This window comes from Hordeum vulgare, chromosome 3H (assembly GCF_904849725.1).
Source record: "Hordeum vulgare subsp. vulgare chromosome 3H, MorexV3_pseudomolecules_assembly, whole genome shotgun sequence".
NCBI classification, from domain to species: Eukaryota; Viridiplantae; Streptophyta; class Magnoliopsida; order Poales; family Poaceae; genus Hordeum; species Hordeum vulgare.
In genome coordinates, this window is record NC_058520.1 from 450,112,634 (window position 1) to 450,130,257 (window position 17,624).

At 48.1% G+C, this 17,624-nt stretch overlaps 1 long non-coding RNA gene across 1 annotated transcript; it reads right to left on the reverse strand.

The window, feature by feature from the left end:
• Positions 1 to 7,911: 7,911 nt before the first annotated feature.
• LOC123444209 lies at positions 7,912 to 13,261 on the reverse strand. The gene is made up of 2 exons (XR_006630967.1): positions 12,852 to 13,261; positions 7,912 to 8,230 (listed from the first exon to the last, which is right to left on the reverse strand). It is a non-coding gene; the product is annotated as an uncharacterized LOC123444209 (long non-coding RNA).
• Between the last annotated feature and the right edge of the window lie 4,363 nt (positions 13,262 to 17,624).

Sequence of the window (17,624 nt, forward strand, 5' to 3'; positions counted from 1 at the left end):
GGGTTTCGACACTTATGTGAAAAAGTTTCAGTCTGATAAGCTCGAACCCAAAGCGGATAAATGTATCTTCATAGGATATCCAAAACAGTTGGGTACATCTCCTATCTCAGATCCGAAAGCAAAGTGTTTGTTTCTAGAAACGGATCCTTTCTCGAGGAAAGGTTTCTCTCGAAAGAATTGAGTGGGAGGGTAGTAGAACTTGATGAGGTTATTCCTATGACCATGAGATCATATAACTCACTGACGCCGGAGGAATACTTTGTGTGTATCAAACGTCGCAACGTAACTGGGTGACTATAAAGATGCTCTACAGGTATCTCCGAAGGTGTTAGTTGAGTTAGTATGGATCAAGACTGGGATTTGTCACTCCGTGTGACGGAGAGGTATCTCGGGGCCCACTCGGTAATACAACATCACACACAAGCCTTGCAAGCAATGTAACTTAATGTAAGTTGCGGGATCTTGTACTACGGAACGAGTAAAGAGACTTGCCGGTAAACGAGATTGAAATAGGTATGCGGATACTAACGATCGAATCTCGGGCAAGTAACATACCGAAGGACAAAGGGAATGACATACGGGATTATATGAATCCTTGGCACTGAGGTTCAAACGATAAGATCTTCGTAGAATATGTAGGATCCAATATGGGCATCCAGGTCCCGCTATTGGATATTGACCGAGGAGTCTCTCGGGTCATGTCTACATAGTTCTCGAACCCGCAAGGTCTGCACACTTAAGGTTCGACGTTGTTTTATGCGTATTTGAGTTATATGGTTGGTTACCGAATGTTGTTCGGAGTCCCGGATGAGATCACGGACGTCACGAGGGTTTCCGGAATGGTCCGGAAACGAAGATTGATATATAGGATGACCTCATTTGGTTACCGGAAGGTTTTCGTGCATTACCGGAAAAGTTTCGGGCTCATCGGTAGTGTACCGGGAGTGCCGGGAGGGGTGCCGGGGACCATCAGGAGGGGTGTCACGCCCCAAGGGGTCTCATGGGCTATGGGAAGAGATAAACCAGCCCCTAGTGGGCTGGAATAAGTTCCCACTAAGGCCCATAAGGTTTGAGAAGGAAAAAACACAAGGTGGAAAGAGTTTCCAAGTGGGAAGGTGGAATCCTACTCCAAGTAGGATTGGAGTAGGACTCCTCCACCTCCAATTTCGGCCAAACCTTTAGGTTTTGAGGCTGCCTCCTCCCCTCCCTCCCACCTATATATACGGAGGTTTTAGGGCTGATTTGAGACGACTTTTCCACGGCAGCCCGACCACATACCTCCACGGTTTTTCCTCTAGATCGCGTTTCTGCAGAGCTTGGGCGGAGCCCTGCTGAGACAAGGTCATCACCAACCTCCGGAGCGCCGTCACGCTGCCGGAGAACTCTTCTACCTCTCCGTCTCTCTTGCTGGATCAAGAAGGCCGAGATCATCGTCGAGCTGTACGTGTGCTGAACGCGGAGGTGCCGTCCGTTCGGTACTAGATCGTGGGACTGATCGCGGGATTGTTCGCGGGGCGGATCGAGGGACGTGAGGACGTTCCACTACATCAACCGCGTTCACTAACGCTTCTGCTGTACGATCTACAAGGGTACGTAGATCACTCATCCCCTCTCGTAGATGGACATCACCATGATAGGTCTTCGTGCGCGTAGGAAATTTTTGTTTCCCATGCGACGTTCCCCAACAGCATGGACATAGGGGGAGTGTTGTTCTCTCAATGAACTCTTCCTCCCCCCATTATGCATAAATCGATCTAGTCTTTCACTTTAGCCATTGCCAAATGGCACTTGTGCTTCAAAGACGAGCGTTGGTCATGAACCCAAGGATAATTCTTCGCGGTGTCATACCTTTGTCTCAAACATAGGTGGCCTCGGCCACTGCCCCCACCTTTCTCTCATATGGAAGAAAGGATACACAATGACAAGTCAGTATATCTTGCTGGTGTTATCTTCTTATTTTCACTAACTTGTCATTTTCCCACGTCTTTCTCATCTCCTATGTCTCGTTGTGACATTTGCAGCGGTACTACCGCCAAGGGTAGCGGTACTACCGCCAGGACCCCAGCGGTACTACCGCTAGGGCTAGCGGTACTACCGCCAGGACCCCAGTCTACCACGACCTAACTAGGACATTTTAGGGCTGTCTCAAGGGGGAGCGGTACTACCGCCAGGCGGAGCGGTACTACCGCTGCAGCCAGCGGTACTACCGCCAGGACCACAGTGGTACTACCGCTGGCCCGTACCCCTTGGGCTATATAAAGGAGGGGGAGCCCGTTTTTCTGCCTCTTTCTTCTTCCTCGTGGCTCCTCCCTCTCCAACCCCGAACTCCCCCTATTTGGATCTCTATCCGTGGAGCCCCTTCTCTCCGTTGAGTTGGAGGGTTTGCCCCACTTCTCCTTCCTCCATCAAGTGTCATGGACTCCGGTAAAGCTCCTCCCTGTACTCTCTTGGATGATGTTTTCTTGTTCTAGTGTTAGGAACATTGGTGTTTTGGATCCATGTCTATGGTATTGTGCTTTGTTCTTGGATGGCATGAAGGAGATATTCGAGGGGAGTGTAGGTCCTATGATTCATTGCCTTTGTGTTGCCATGCCCTAGGTTCTTCATGTTTTAGATCAAACACTTCTCTATTTTAGATTAGATCTAAAAACTTGAATCCTCTTAACCAGGCATGTCTTTATTTAGATGATTCCTATGATTCTCATATTGTTAGGGCTGTGGTGGTGTTTTTAGTGATTTTACACAGTATCCATGGCCCTCGTAAATCTCATCTAGCCGTTTCTATGGGTCCTTTTTCATATTCAGATCTGAAAGTCAACCCCTAGCGGTACTACCGCCAGAGGTAGCGGTACTACCGCTAGGACCCCAACGGTACTACCGCCAGGACCCCAGCGGTACTACCGCCATGTATAGCGGTACTACCGCCAGGACCCCAACGGTACTACCGCCAGGATCCCAGCGGTACTACCGCCAGGGGTAGCGGTACTACCGCCAGGAGGAGATTTGTTTTATTTTTTTTCATTTGCTTGGCAATGTGAGTTTAGTTTTATGCCTCTTTTTGGTTCCTTGCCTTGACTGCTTCTGTCGCTCTTTTTTGGTGTGTGTCTTGTGTGTCACAGGTGGTGCTCGCCGCTCGAACCCCCCACGGGACACCCAGTCAAAGCATTATCGCAGTCTAGAGGCTCCAGAGGGCTCTGCCACTTCCGGTCTGCAACCCAAAAATAAGTCCTTCAACAAGGAAGCTCACAAGGACAAGGGGGTCATGTTCGCACTATGCCCCCTAAGGACTTTCTGCGGTTCCGCACCAAAAATCACTATCTCCAAGAGAAGGCTGTGATCAGGGATATCGAGCATGTGTGGTCAACAGATCACTGCAGGATCTATCGCGACATCATCAAGCATTTCAAGAAGAGTTTTGTTCCAGTTCAGTGGATTGACTTGGCTCACCTTCAGCGGAACCTGGATTACTTTGGTGACGCTCTCTCTTTGATTGACAAGCTGGGCATTAAGGAGATCATCTCCTTCAAGAAAGACTTTGATCCAGATGTTGTCGCCCAGTTCTATGTCACGGTTCACTTCTCGCCTGATGACGAGCGCACCCTGGTTTGGATGACTGGTACTCAGAAGATGACAGGTTCCTGGCGTGAATTCATGGCATTTCTCAAGGTCGACTTTCAGGGAGCTGACACTCCGACTGGGTCGCGTCCTCATGGTGCAGCTTCCACTGATAGGGCCCCCGCCAAGGAAAGGTTGCAGCAACTTTATGTGAAGAAGGGTGTGCTCCCCAGGCATCTGGATATCATGCATCGGATCTTCCGCAACACCCTCTTCCCTCACATTGGCAACTTCGACGAGGTGCACGGTTCTCTGGCTGAGATGCTTCTGCTTTGTGAGGAGGCTATGACTAAGGAGTCTGCCCCTCTCGATATTTCTGATGTCATGTTCACTGAGCTCTGGAACTGCATCATGATGCGCAAGGTTCCCATCTACGGGCCCTACTTGTTTGCCTATATTCGCCAGAAGTGGCAAGACACTTATCCTCTTGAGGAGTTCCACCTTCAGGCTGATTACTTTGTGCATGATCCTATCAAGCTCCGCATCCAGGACAAATGGGCCAACCCATCAACTTCATCTCAGCACATGGACACTGACATAGAAACTGCTGCTGGCAGAGGCACCGCTTCCCAGTCCCGCTCTTCTGCTATGCCATCTTGGACAGTGAAACTGCAGGATAAAATGAAGACTCTCTTCTGTATGCAGGCTAAGGGACAGTATCAGACTCATGTGGCCCAGAAGGAGAACCGTCAGAGGCACAAGCGTGTCCTGAGGACACTTGATGTTGAGATCTCTAGCGGCTTAGAGGACGACATCACTCCAGAGTCTGCTTGGATGCGGGCTCAAGGTTATCAGTGGTCTGATGCCGAGGAGGAGGAGGACAATGAGGAAGAGCAGGACGATCCGGATGCTACGGACGAGTCTGTGGATGATGAGGATAAGGAGTGACCACCTGTGTCATTAGGTCTGCCCCTTTTTGGTGTCTTGTGCCAAAGGGGGAGAGAGTCTAGGAGCTGGATTTGAGAGTTGAACTTTGCTTAGCTTTGCCTATCTTCCGTGATTGCTTTGAACTTGGTTTGCTTCTATTTGCTATCTTTGTTTTGTGTGACGTGAGACATGAACTAATGTGAGATTTATTTCCATCATATGTTGTGAGTCATATGCTTCTTAGTTTCATATATCTCTATCTTTTTGTTTACATGTTACTCACTGTGTAAATCCGGTATTGTCATCAATCTACCAAAAAGGGGGAGATTGTTAGGGCATAGTTTATGCCTAAGTAATTTTGGTGATTGATGACAGTACCGCAAAGGACTAACCGTGTGTGTTAAGATTTCAGATAACACACGTCAACGGCACAAGACGACTCGCCCCCCTCTTCCCATGGAACAGAAGCACGGTGTACTCTACGATTCTCTTTATTTGAGTCATAGGAACGCCGTACTATTAAGAGGGGACCCGTAGTGGAAAGGTTTGGGTGGAATCAATTTTGCACGCACACACTTTATCTCCTTTCCCCCTTGCATGCAACTTTGGAGTGGCTCCCGCCTTTGTGTTTATCTCTTCTTTGCAAATGGTCCCTCAGCGGTAGTACAGCTAGCCCTAGCGGTAGTACCGCTGGCCCTAGCGGTAGTACCGCTGCAGCCAGCGGTAGTACCGCCCCTGGTCAACGGTAGTACCGCTCCAGGAGCTTAGTACCGCCTTCATAGCGGTTGTACTTCGACGGACCTTTTTGCGAAGACTTTCTTGGCGGTTGTTGGCCCGGTAGTGCTTATGCACTACCATGGGCCCAGCGGTAGTACCGCTTCAGCCAGCGATAGTACCCCTTCAGCCAGCGGTAGTACCGCTGTAGCCAGCGGTAGTACCGCCGGAGTGCTAGCAGTAGTACCGCTAGGCACGGACTGTGAGTGGGAAAACGGTTGGATTCCCCCCCCCCCACTATATAAGGGGTTCTTCTAGCTGTAGAACCTTATCTCTTACCCTCCCAAGCTCCATTGTTGCTCCCTAAGCTCAAAAGTGCCCGATCTCTCTCCCTAGCCAATCAAACTTGTTGATTCTTTAGGGATTGGGTGAGAAGGCCTAGATCTACACTTCCACCAAGAGAAAAGTTGATTCCCCCACCGATCCCTTGCGGATCTTGTTACTCTTGGGTGTTTGAGCATCCTAGACGGTTGAGGTCACCTCGAAGCACATTCCATTGTGGTGAAGCTTCGTGGTCTTGTTGGGAGCCTCCAAGCTTTGTGTGGAGTTTGCCCCAACCTTGTTTGTAAAGGTTCGGTCGTCGCCTTCAAGGACACCTATAGTGGAATCACGGTACCTTGCATCGTGCGAGGGCGTGAGGAGAATACGGTGGCCTTAGTGTCTTATTGGGGAGCATTGTGCCTCCACACCACTCCAACGGAGACGTACTTCCTGTCAAAGGGAAGGAACTTCGGTAACACATCCTCGTCTTGATTGGTTCCACTTGTGGTTATCTCTAACCTTTACTTTTTGTATGCTTATGTTGTTGTCTATCTCTTACTTGTCTTAGTAGTTCTTATAGTTAGCTTCATTACGGTTCACCCCATTGTTGTTATCTTTATGAACCCGTATGTTGTTTACCCTAACTTGCTAAGATTAATTAAAAAGTGGTCGTTGCCTATTCACCCCCCTCTAGTCAACCATATCGATCCTATCAGCGAGGAGCGACGGATCCACCGAGGGATACCGGTGAGGACCACCGTAAGCACCATAGGGGGTGACGGGCGGTGGACCGAGGAGGCCGGCATGGACGGACGACGCAAGTGCGCTGTAGCCGGTACGCGGCATGGCCAGAATGGCCTGATGCGTCGCCAGGTGTGAGCCAAAGAGGCTCGGGGCTAGGGGTGCATCACGGGCATGCTGTAGGCGTGCACGTCCCTAGTCGAGGGGTTGTAACCACCACCCCAAGGCGGCGGAGCCGTCGTGTTGGAGAAGTGTGGTTGGCCGCCGCTGCCGCCTTGCCAGAACCGCCACCGTTGTGGTTGCCACCGCGGCCCCGACGGTGGTTGCCATTACCATCGTTGCCGCCAGTACGCTGTTGCTGCTTTTGCGGCTGATGCGGCTGCGGAGGCTGTGGTGGGAAGGGCGGGTACGAGGCGGGAGGAGACGGCTGTGTAGCCGGAGAGCGCGACTGCAGAGCCAACGCGGGGGACGCGGGTCCGCCGCGGGAGAGCCCGACGGTGAGGGCGGTGTCGACGACGCGGGTGCGCGCGTGCTTCATCCGCCTTTCCTCAAGACGGAGATAGGCCACCGCGTGCTCGAAGGTGGGATCCATCATGAGGGTGAGGTTGGAGGGGGCATTGCCGAAGTCCTCGTTGAGACCGGCGGTAAGAATGAAGAGGAGAACCTCATCTCCAATCTTAAAGTCTATGTCGTTGAGTTCATCGGAGAGGATCTTGAGCCAAAGACAATAGCCGTCGATGGAGTGGTCATTTTGATGTCACCCAAAGAACTCCTGCTGCAAGAACACAACACGTTGCAACTTGTTGCCGGTGAAGAGGCCGTTGATCTTGGTCCACACCGTGCAGGCATCGTCCCCATCGTGAACGACGGTGTGAAAGATGTCCGGCGAGACGGTGAGGAAGAAACACCAGATGAGGGTGGTGTCAATGTCCATCCAGTTGGCGAAGCAGCCCATAGCGAGAAGGTTGGCGGAGCCGTCGACGTGATCATCGAGGTTGTACTCCCAAAACAAGAGGTTGAAGTAGGTCTTCCAGGCGTAGTAGTTAGCCTCCTTGTAGGAGAGCTTGATGGGAACGTGGTCAGAGAGAGGAACGTCGCGGATGTGGGTGGCGTTGGAAACCTCGAAGTTAGAGGAGAAGGAGGAGCCGAAAGGGGTTGTTGCTGCGACCGAAGGAAGACATGGTGGCAGTGGCTAAGGTGGAGCGACGGCACGAGTAGGGTTTGTGTTTGGAGCGGCGGTACCGAGAGGTAGCGGCAGCACTGGTGGGAAGAGCCACAGAGCGGCCGGTGAGGGCGGCGGCGCGGGGAGTAGCGACGACGGCGCAGCGGCACGGCAAACTCCAATTAAGGACTAACTGTTGTATTAATGCTTATAAGAATTTAATTTTAATGGACATCCCACTAAACCCACTTATCCGTATAAAAACATGTAGGTTCAGACAAACCTTCCACATAACCTATGTGGCAACTGTGGGGCAAATGCAGAAGTCCCGCTTACCGTCCCACTTGCACCCTGATCACCCGTGCTTACAGACGCGGCAGCCCCGGCAGTCCAGCACGCTCCAGCATGGGCACCGGCGTGCCGCGGTCCGGCACGCGCGAACAGCGATGTTTGAGTACGAAACATTCGCACGGCGGGACCATGGACGCGAATGGAATAGCGAGGCAGCGCGTCGGCGGCATAGCCGGCCGGCAGTGGCCAGTGGATTGGATAGAAATTCAAAGAATAGGCAGGCTTAGCTGGTCAGTTGCTGATTAAACCTCTACCTGAAAACTGAAACTTATACTCCCATCTGGTAAATTGTCTAACGTTACGCAAAAGAATATTACTCCTATGTATACGCTCCCGGACCAATACGGCTTCATTCCCGACTTCTCCTCCCTCCCTCCCTCCGCCCGCGATCGAGCAGGCTGCAGGCGTCACCACCGGCGGGCGCCCGGCTCCTCCGAGTGATCAGCGTGGGTCTGGCACCTGCAAACCAGGAGAAGATAAAGACATCTTGTCAATTGGGATAACAAAAATTTCAGCAAAGTTACACTGCAGCATGACGCCTTTCAAAATAGATTATGGACATATACATTGGACAAGCTAGGGAGGACCCAAAGTGTTTGTTGATATGGACACATGCAGAGAGAACAATGTTTTCTTATGGTTTGTGGGCGCCCCATAAGCTTATAAGCTTAAGGTCAACCATAAGCATAAGGACAAATTTAGTTTTGCGAAGTCAACCATAAGTATTGCCATGGACAAGTAAGCATTAAGGGCAGGTTTTTCTTTGTGCACAATATGGTTGCAAAAAGTGCTAGGTATGTGTGTATTTAGGGGCTGTTTGGTTCCCAGCCTAAGGTTGCCACGCCTAACCTTTGTCATGCCACAATACCTTAGGCATGTTTTTGGTTCATTGCCACACTTGTGGCATGCCACACTTTTCTAGTTATATGGTCCACATGTTATACACTCAATTTTTTGCTAAATCTTGCCACACTTGTGGTGTTCATTTTGTTAGCCACACTTTTTGTGGCAACCACACTTTACCTAAGGTTAGTTGTGGCAAAGTTAGTCATGAACCAAACATGCCCTTAGTTTCAGAAGTTTCTGAAACCTAAAAGACACTTTTTTCAATTTTTTCCAAAAAAGGTCTCCAGGCCGCGAGAGCAAGAGATCCACGCCTTAGGTGCCACATCTTACATGTGTAAAGAAATTTAGTTGGGGAGAGGTGACTATGGCATCTAAGGAGAAATTAAACATCGGAGTAGTTTTGTTCATCTACACCGAAATATAAAGCCTGGAGTAGTTTTGTTCATCTAAACCAAAATATCAGAGCCTGGAGTAGATTTGTTCATTTACACAGAGAGATTTGCAATGATCTTCTAGGAAGCGAGGAAATGAATCCATACTTCTAAAAACAATCCCCCTCGAGCCCTCCCGCCTACCATCATGACTTGCACAATTTTTTCACCCCGCGCCGCCACCGTGGGCGACCCGGGGGAAAACCCTAGCCGCCCTCTCCCTCGAGCCCTCCGCCTCCCACCGTCCTCGCCGCCGTCCGCAGCGCCACCAGGCATATCCTGGCTGGCAGGGCGGCGGCGGGATTTCTTCCCTTTCGAGCATCTCCACTGGCGCGGGACGGCCGGATCGCAAGGAGACGCTAGATTTACGTGGGGTTCGGCAGCGCAGTGGGTGGGCTACCCTTGCCGGCGTCGTGCGCGGCGCGGCGGCGGTATCCCATCTCGCGGCATGGTGACAGCTACGTGGTGGGCTCGATCTGGTGGTTGTGGGTGCGTCGGGTTCAGATCGGATCTCGATCTGATGCTGGACGCGGTTGGCCGACACAGGGTGGTGGTCTTTGCCGCTGGCCACATCAGATCGGCTGATTCGGCACCTGGATATCTACTACGGATGTTCTTCTCGACTCACGTTGGGTTGAGCCACATGGCAATCTCATCTATGTAGGTTTCAGTTCTTAGCTCGCCGCCGGATCTGGAGCACACGAAGGTTTGGTGGTATAGGATGGGGACCGGAGGAAACTTTGGTCAACTAGTCCGGCCCATTATCGGCGGCGTCCCTCAAACGTTGTTACCCTTCCTAGAGGCGAAGCCAAGGTCCCTCTTATTCACCTCCGAACACCTCCCGGACGGAAGTCCAAAATTCAGACTGGATTGGGCGGCGGCGGCGCCCTGCGCGTCATAATCTCCATGGAGGCGCCGTCTTGGGAGGCTCAGATGTTCGGGGAGGGGTGCTATGGGTAGTGGGCTCCGGGTATCTCCAGCAGCGACAACAGTGGGGAGGTTGGCAGTAGGATCAACGTTGTATCAACCACGTCGATGAAGACGAGTACTGTCGGCATGGTGCAGCTGGATCTCGATGACGAATGGGGCTGCATTGACGAGCGCGGGGTGGTGGGGTTGTCTAGCGCCGTGGCGGCATCGACGACAACTAGACCGGGCAAGGTCGATGCGTCAGTATAGCTCTGAAGATGGATTGGTGGCAGTTGGCGGCAGTGGCCTCTGAGAGTGCGCCGGACCGGTGTGTGCCCCATATCCGGCAAGTGGCTTGGTTGGGGTCTTAGATGTTAGGCTTGACTGTGAGGTCTATTTAGTATTAGGCTCGGACTATCAGCATCCCTTCATCAACTGGATAGGAGAAGCGACAGATGTTGCCTAGACAGTGGCTTCAAACTTACTGTTGTAAGTATTTGTTTGTAAGGTCTTTGATGAATAATTAATAAAATGCTTGCATGCATCGTCCAGATGCAAAGGCCACAGGTCTTCCTCCTTTAAAAAAATACTTCTAAAAACAATCAGGATTCTTAGGAAAAACTAAAATAAGTAAATACAGCAAACAATGATTGCTTTAAAGTGAGTTAATGGATATGGTCCTAACAGAGTGACGCTTTAGTAGAGCAGGCAAATCATGTACATGCAAAAGGTAAAAGATGAGTAGTTGAAACAGGAGGCACATAAATCTATAAGTTTGTACTTTCTGGCATTTCAATGCTGTAAGTAAAAAAAAAACAAAATGACATAGGCATAGGCTGGTCAGGAGAAAATGTGGTGTCTTCAATTTGTAATGAGATGCCAAGAGGAATTTCTCGAGTAACTTCAGTCTACATAGTAACAGTTGTAACATAAGTATGAGCCTTTCTCTTCTTTTTCCTTTTGAAAAATGTTTTTCATATTTCTTATTTGAAGCAGTCTTAACAAGTTTTTCTTGTTTACTACTCCCTCCGTTCCATAATATAAGTCTTTTTAGCGATTTCATTAAAAGACTACATACGGATGTATATAGACATGTTTTAGAGTGTAGATTCATTCATTTTGCTTAGTCTCTTAGTGAAATCGCTTAAAAGACTTATATTTAGGAACGGAGGGAGTAGTATGTTTTATGTTTTGAGAGAAAAACACAAGGTTCACCTTTTAGGAAAAGATAAAATGATCAGTGCTGGAAGACAATAGAGAACATGCGACTTTCATAAAAAAAAAGAACGTGCGACTTTCTAATGCAACGATACTTGATACTACATCGATCATAAACTCCATCCTGATTACATTAGTGAAGTTGCCTCACAGTTACTGGGAGTCTACTTAAACAAACAGTGATACTACATCGATCATAAACTCCATCCTGATTACATTAGTGAAGTTGCCTCACAGTTACTGGGAGTCTACTTAAACAAACAGTGATACTACATCGATCATAAACTCCATCTTGATTACATTAGTGAAGTGGCCTCACAGTTACTGGAAGTCTACTTAAACAAACAGTGATAAAAACAGTAAAACTAGTAAAACAAGCAAATAATCTTATTCTATGTTTGAATAGCGAGAAATTTTAAGATGGTCCCAGTTAATGCGAGCAATTCATTTTTTGCAACCCAAACCAACCCTACTAACTTTTTGGCTGCGGCCAAATATTTGGCTTTTGTTTATGGCTGTGGACAGTTTTTTTTTTGGCATGCCATGTCTCTTTTCCAATTCGAATTAGTCGTTCTACATACCCCTAATGTCAAAAGGGTGCACAATAATGCCCTCTTGCCACAAAGGCAATGCAGATCACACAGGGCATGAGACATTTCACTGTCGCCTAAAATATAACTTATCAGGGCACAATGACCTTTATTCGCTTACACTAGCAGCCAGTGGCTCAAGAAAAGAGAAGCTAGATTTGGCGGCTTGGCATGACCTTGGATGGCTAAGGAGCATGTTTGTGTTTAACTACTATAAACAAATCGCCTAATATTTAGGTAAAGAGAGACCACCCGAGGGCATATATACTGATCAAAGCACTAAAATAAGCCCATGCCAGAAGAATCACGGCCTAACTCCAATTTTGTCACCTAACTATGGAGCCAACGGTTCAAGAGAGAAGGAATGCTGAAACTTTCCTTCTTTTGTTCTTCGAATACTAGAACACATAGCAACGTGAAACGTAAGAGCTACCCAGCCCTTAAGTGCTTAACTACCATGCACTGATGCACCAGTGAAATGTGCAAAGTACTTGGAGTACCACTCAAATCTTGGTCCACCAAAACGGCAAGGCAAAATCTCGGTTCACCATAACGGTACTATGGTCCGACTGGAGGCTCACGAATCAAAGATGGTAATTAGACCAATTATGGTGACCTTCTATTAAAATAAGTAGCCCACATCACAAGCTGGATCTACTCATCTAACCTTGGTAGCCAAATAAATACTCGTAGAAGTACTTGGGTACATTGTTTCTTGATTGAAGTTGGAACCAGGGTACTGAACAAGCAAATCCGCCCCTCTAGGCTCTAGCTATATACGTGGTGCGGAAATGTACTTTGGAGGATGATGCTGATTCAGTGCACAAATACACCATCCCTATCTTTGTCCATGGAGTGGGGGCTAGCTTGAAACAGCCCAAATCCATATGATGAAAGTCTAGAACTAGCACCCGCAACCCGATCTAAAAACGTATTCCTTGGCCACAAACGTGCCTATGCTCTGCTTGTACGTCGTGCTACTTCGGCCACAAACGCAACTCGCAAGCTCAAGAACAGCAAAACAGCGAGGAAGCAAGTAAAATGCAGTAGCTTGGAGAGAGAGAGAGGTGAACTAAACGGCCTCACCTTCTCCCTCGCGTCCAGCTGGTGCTGCCGAGGAGGCCATGGAGGCCCGGGCGGAGCTTGGTCGGCCACATCCGCGTCCATTGCTGGCTCCTGCGCCGCTCGCTTGAGTGTGGTAGCCGGTGGTACCCTTTGAGGGGAGGGAGCGAGGAAGAAGGGAGCAAAGCAAGCCGGCAAGGGGTGGGCTGCGTGTCTCCCAAAGAAAGGAAGCAGAGTTAAGACCAGGCGCAGCGCGGAGCAGAGCAGAGCAGCCCACTCCGTTCGGTTTTGAACGGAGAGAGGAGAGAGAAGGCGCGGGGAGCAGAGAAGGCAGAGGGGCAAAAGGAAAGGAGGGAGCAAGTGAGCAATGGCTGTCAGCTGTTTCCCCTGCTTTTTCTCTCGTCCGCACAGTGCCCACTGCTCCTGGCACAGCAGCCCGCGTACACGTACTACAGACCCCTGCCTGCATGCATGCATGCATGTTTGCTTGCTTCTCTCTCTCTGACTGTGCGGGTGTCTACGGTGTCTATGGCTCTGCTGCGACGGTCCCTGTCCCTTACCGGGAAAGCCTATCTCTCGCTGGAAGTGGGCCACCGCGCCGAAGCCCCCTCACCTCACATGCCATCGAGAGTCGTGATCCTCGGAGGCATGCCATTGCCAGCCGTGGAGGGAAGTTCGATGTGTGTAAGTTTTTCTTGTTTATATTAAGAGGGAAGGGTGATCAAACGGTGCGCGGCGCCGCGCTTTTCGGTTTTCACGAAACATTTTTTCAGGACTGACGAGCAGCGGCCATGCCAGGGCTTTCTATCATCCAGTGCCCGAGGCAAGCCGGTGAGAAAAATTCCTCTCGCTTGGGCGCGCTGGCCGTCGTCGCGCGTGCGTGTTTGCGAATTTTTCCAAGCAGCGAGAGCAGCGGCAGCAGCGAGCGAGTCTTTTCTTGCTTGGCTTGGCTTGGCTTGGCTCACCGTCGCCTCTCTCCTGTGTCCCCTGGCACGGCCGCAGATGGCGTCTGCATCGCTCTCTGCTCTGTGCTTTGCTTGCTTGCTTTTATCGTGTGGGACTGTCTGGCTCAGGACACGGGAAAAAGTCGTGGCGGGAGGGACGGGAAGACTGTTGGAACTTGGGAGAGGAGACGAGGGCCCGAATCCCTATAGATTGCCAAAGATTTGGGTATGCACGTTCTCTCTCTCTATTTAATGCTCTTTCCAACTCGGGTCGCGGCCGGCCAGCCTGGCTCTGCCGGGTTGCCGTTTCTTTAGGTTCCTAGGCAAACTACGGGGCTCTTTGGTTCTAGGTCTTTCATTGTCACGCTTTGGCACACATTTTTGTTTAGTTTGTCTAAAATTACTTGATAAGCTTAAAGGTATCTTGTCATATTTCGTGTGTATGTAATGTGAGACACTAGTGTGGTTTGTCTAAGACTACTCTTAATGAAAAGTAAAAAAAATGAAAAGTAACTTATGTTATTAGTCTATGTTACTAGACTTTAAAATGATGAGTAGCATATGCGTGATGTCATGTAATATTTTATTAGGTTGTAGACTAATCTTGTATTAGTATATATGTGATACTACTCATAATATTCCTTCCGTTTCATAATGTAGTGTGTATGCGTTTTACAAGATTTAAGTTTGAACATAAATTTAAACGATATGGACGATTGCGATGGGCGTAAAAATTATACAATTTGAATTCTTATTCGAAAGAAGTTTTTCAATGGTATAATGTCATGTTTGTTAAAAAAATCCTACGACTTTTTTTAGTTTCAACTAAAAAGTCTCTAGTCCCTACCTGTTTGGTTCCAGAAACTAAACATGGACTAGAGGCAAAGTTGTCGGAATCGTGACTCAAGTCTTAGAATCTTACGACTTTACAATTCAAACTAGCCCCTCCGATTCTACGATTTTGCTCGTAGAATCTAAGTTTCTACGATCCTAGTAGTTATGATTCTACGATTCACGATCCTACCAACGGAGCTCCGATCCGATTCAGAATCACGATTCTGACAACCTTGACTAGAGGTTATTAAATGTCATGCTAAAAGACCATGTTACCCCTACTAATGAACTAGAGGTTATTAAATGACATGCTAAAAACAGGGACACTGTTGAAAAAAGTCTGAAAAGGTCCCAAAAAGACTCTCCCTTAGGAACTTCTATCTTTAGTCTCAAATGCCTACTTTTAGTCCCTAAAAGTTCCTCACGTTTGGTTTTGATGACTAAAAGGGACTTTTTTAGTCCGTACATCAAAAAGTCCTTGTAAACAAACACCCCTAATTTTTGTTCCCATTGTAGTCGTTCACGTTTGTTAAATTTATGAACCAACTTAAATCTCAAAAAGAATGGACGCACTACGATATGTAATGGAGGAAGTATGAGTAACTAGCTATGATACACAATTCATCTTTCTCCTTATTAAAACTTGCCCAACTTTAGGTGTGTCAACCTTTGACAAAATTAGTCGCAAATCAAACAACCCCTATATAGGGATATAGCCGGAAAACATTTCGATGTTTCTTTTAATACGAAAATCTAGTTGTTATTCTTCAAAGTAGGAGAACCTCACGAGCCATTTGTTCATGCTAGTTGCACAAATCGTGGTAGAAATAAGGACGAGAATTTTGAAGGGATTTCCTGACATATGGTGGGTGGTCTGGCCGAGCGATGCAGTTTGCTTTACGTGTTTCTCTTGTACGCGCAAGTGTGCAAATCCTTTGCTAACTCAACCCGAGTGAGTCGTTCGCTTAAAGAACCCGAGCGATTGATCCCTTTCAATATACACTGAACCCGATCGATCGATCCCTCGGGTGAACCCGATCGATCAATCCCTCGCACTATAGAGTGAAGCCGGTCGATTGATCCCTCGCACTATACACTCAACCCGGTCAATCGACCCCTGAAAGCACAATTTCTTACTAGGTGGTTTTGGTAATTAATAACAACATATATTTCCTTGGACCAATTATTCTACTAAGTATATTTTAATAAGAGTCCAATGAATGGATTGGCAAATGATTGTGAGGAGATCTCCTAGATGCTTGAAACATCAATTGGCAAAAGTTTCAAGACTCTATATTTTGTATTTCATGTGAGAAATCACAACTAAGCCCATAGGAAAGTCAATACTATTAAATGGGGGTGGGGTATCTATGATGATCTCATTGCTCAACTACTTAGAGCTAGCCATCAAAAACCCTCATGAATTATCCCACAAATATATTTTGTCCAAACCCCAAAGCCTAAATTCGGTGCACCGAGTTTACACATTCGGCCTACCGAGTTTTCCTTAGACAGAATCCAGAAGCCAAACCCTATCTTCTCCGTGGCACCAAGTTCCATTTCAGTGCAGCCAAATTCCAGTGACCAACTCTCTGGTCCCCATTTGCTAAAAGTCGTAATTTTTTAGTTTTGCAAATCGGCGTCACCGAGTATGTGAAACTGCCTAGGCCAATCAAAATTGGACTCACTGAGTTTTATATATCAGTCTCACCAAAACATTGAAAGTTTCCACATTTTGCATTAGTCGATGTAACCGAGTTTGGGCAATAATGTTGTAATGGTTGGATTTTTGATGATGCCTATATATACACCTCCACCTCCCTCTCATTCATAGAGAGAGCACTCAGAACATGCCAACACTTTCCCATCCATTTTCTGAGAGAGAACCACCTAATCATGTATTGAGATCAAGATATTCAACTCCAACCATATGAATCTTAATTTCTAGCCTCCCTGAGTTGCTTTCCATCTAATCAATCTCTTCTACCAAGCCAAATCTTTGAGAGAGTGAATTAGTGTTGAGGAGACTATCTTTTGAAGCACAAGAGCAAGGAGCTCATCATCCATACCACATCTATTAACTTTTGGGGAGTGGTGTCTCCTAAATTGGTTAGGTGTCGCTTGGGAGCTTTCAATTCGTTGTGGAGTTGAACCAAAAAAATTGCAAGGGCAAGGAGATCGCCTACTTCGCGAAGATGTACCCCGAGTGAGTCTAGTCCTTCGTGGAGGTAAGCCATGGTGGAATAGACAAGGTTGCTTCTTCATGAACCCTTCATGGGTGGAGCCCACTGTGGACTCGCGCAACCATTACCCTCGTGGGTTGAAGTATCCATCAAGGTGGACGCACGATAGCACCACCTATCGGAACCAGCACTAGTAGAAAATGACTCATTTGTTCCGGTTCCAGAGGCCCATTAGCCTTGGTTCTGGAACTGGGACTAAAGGGTCGGGACTAAAGCCCATAACCTTTAGTCCTGGTTCCCTTACTAACCAGGACCGAAGGGTCTCCACGTGGCCTCTGCGGGTAGCCCAGGCAGGAGGTTCTTTAGTCCCAGTTGGTCACACCAACCGGGACAACATGGCATCCACGCGTCAGCATCTGGCTGGAGCTGGGGCTTTTGTTTTTTTATTGAATGGGGGGTGGGCTTGGGGAGGTTTTGGAGCGTTAATTTAGTGGTTTCATATTGTGTTAGCTAGCTAATAGAGAGAAGTGTCCTCTCTTTTTCCATGCTTGGTTGAACAACAAGTTTTTGTATATCTATCTGACGCTATTACATATATACAATATAACATCTTTTACAATTAATCCAAAACATCATCTAATTAAGATCCAATGACAAATCCACATGGCATTCTCCGTATTCAGGTATGACATGGTCAACAAAGAATCCCGCCAATTCCTCTTGAATTGCTCGTATGCGATCATATGTTAGGAGTTCATCCGGCATCTGCGAGATCTAATTTAAAGAAGGGGGTTAATACATGCATATATATGAATGAAACTCAACACAATTGTGAA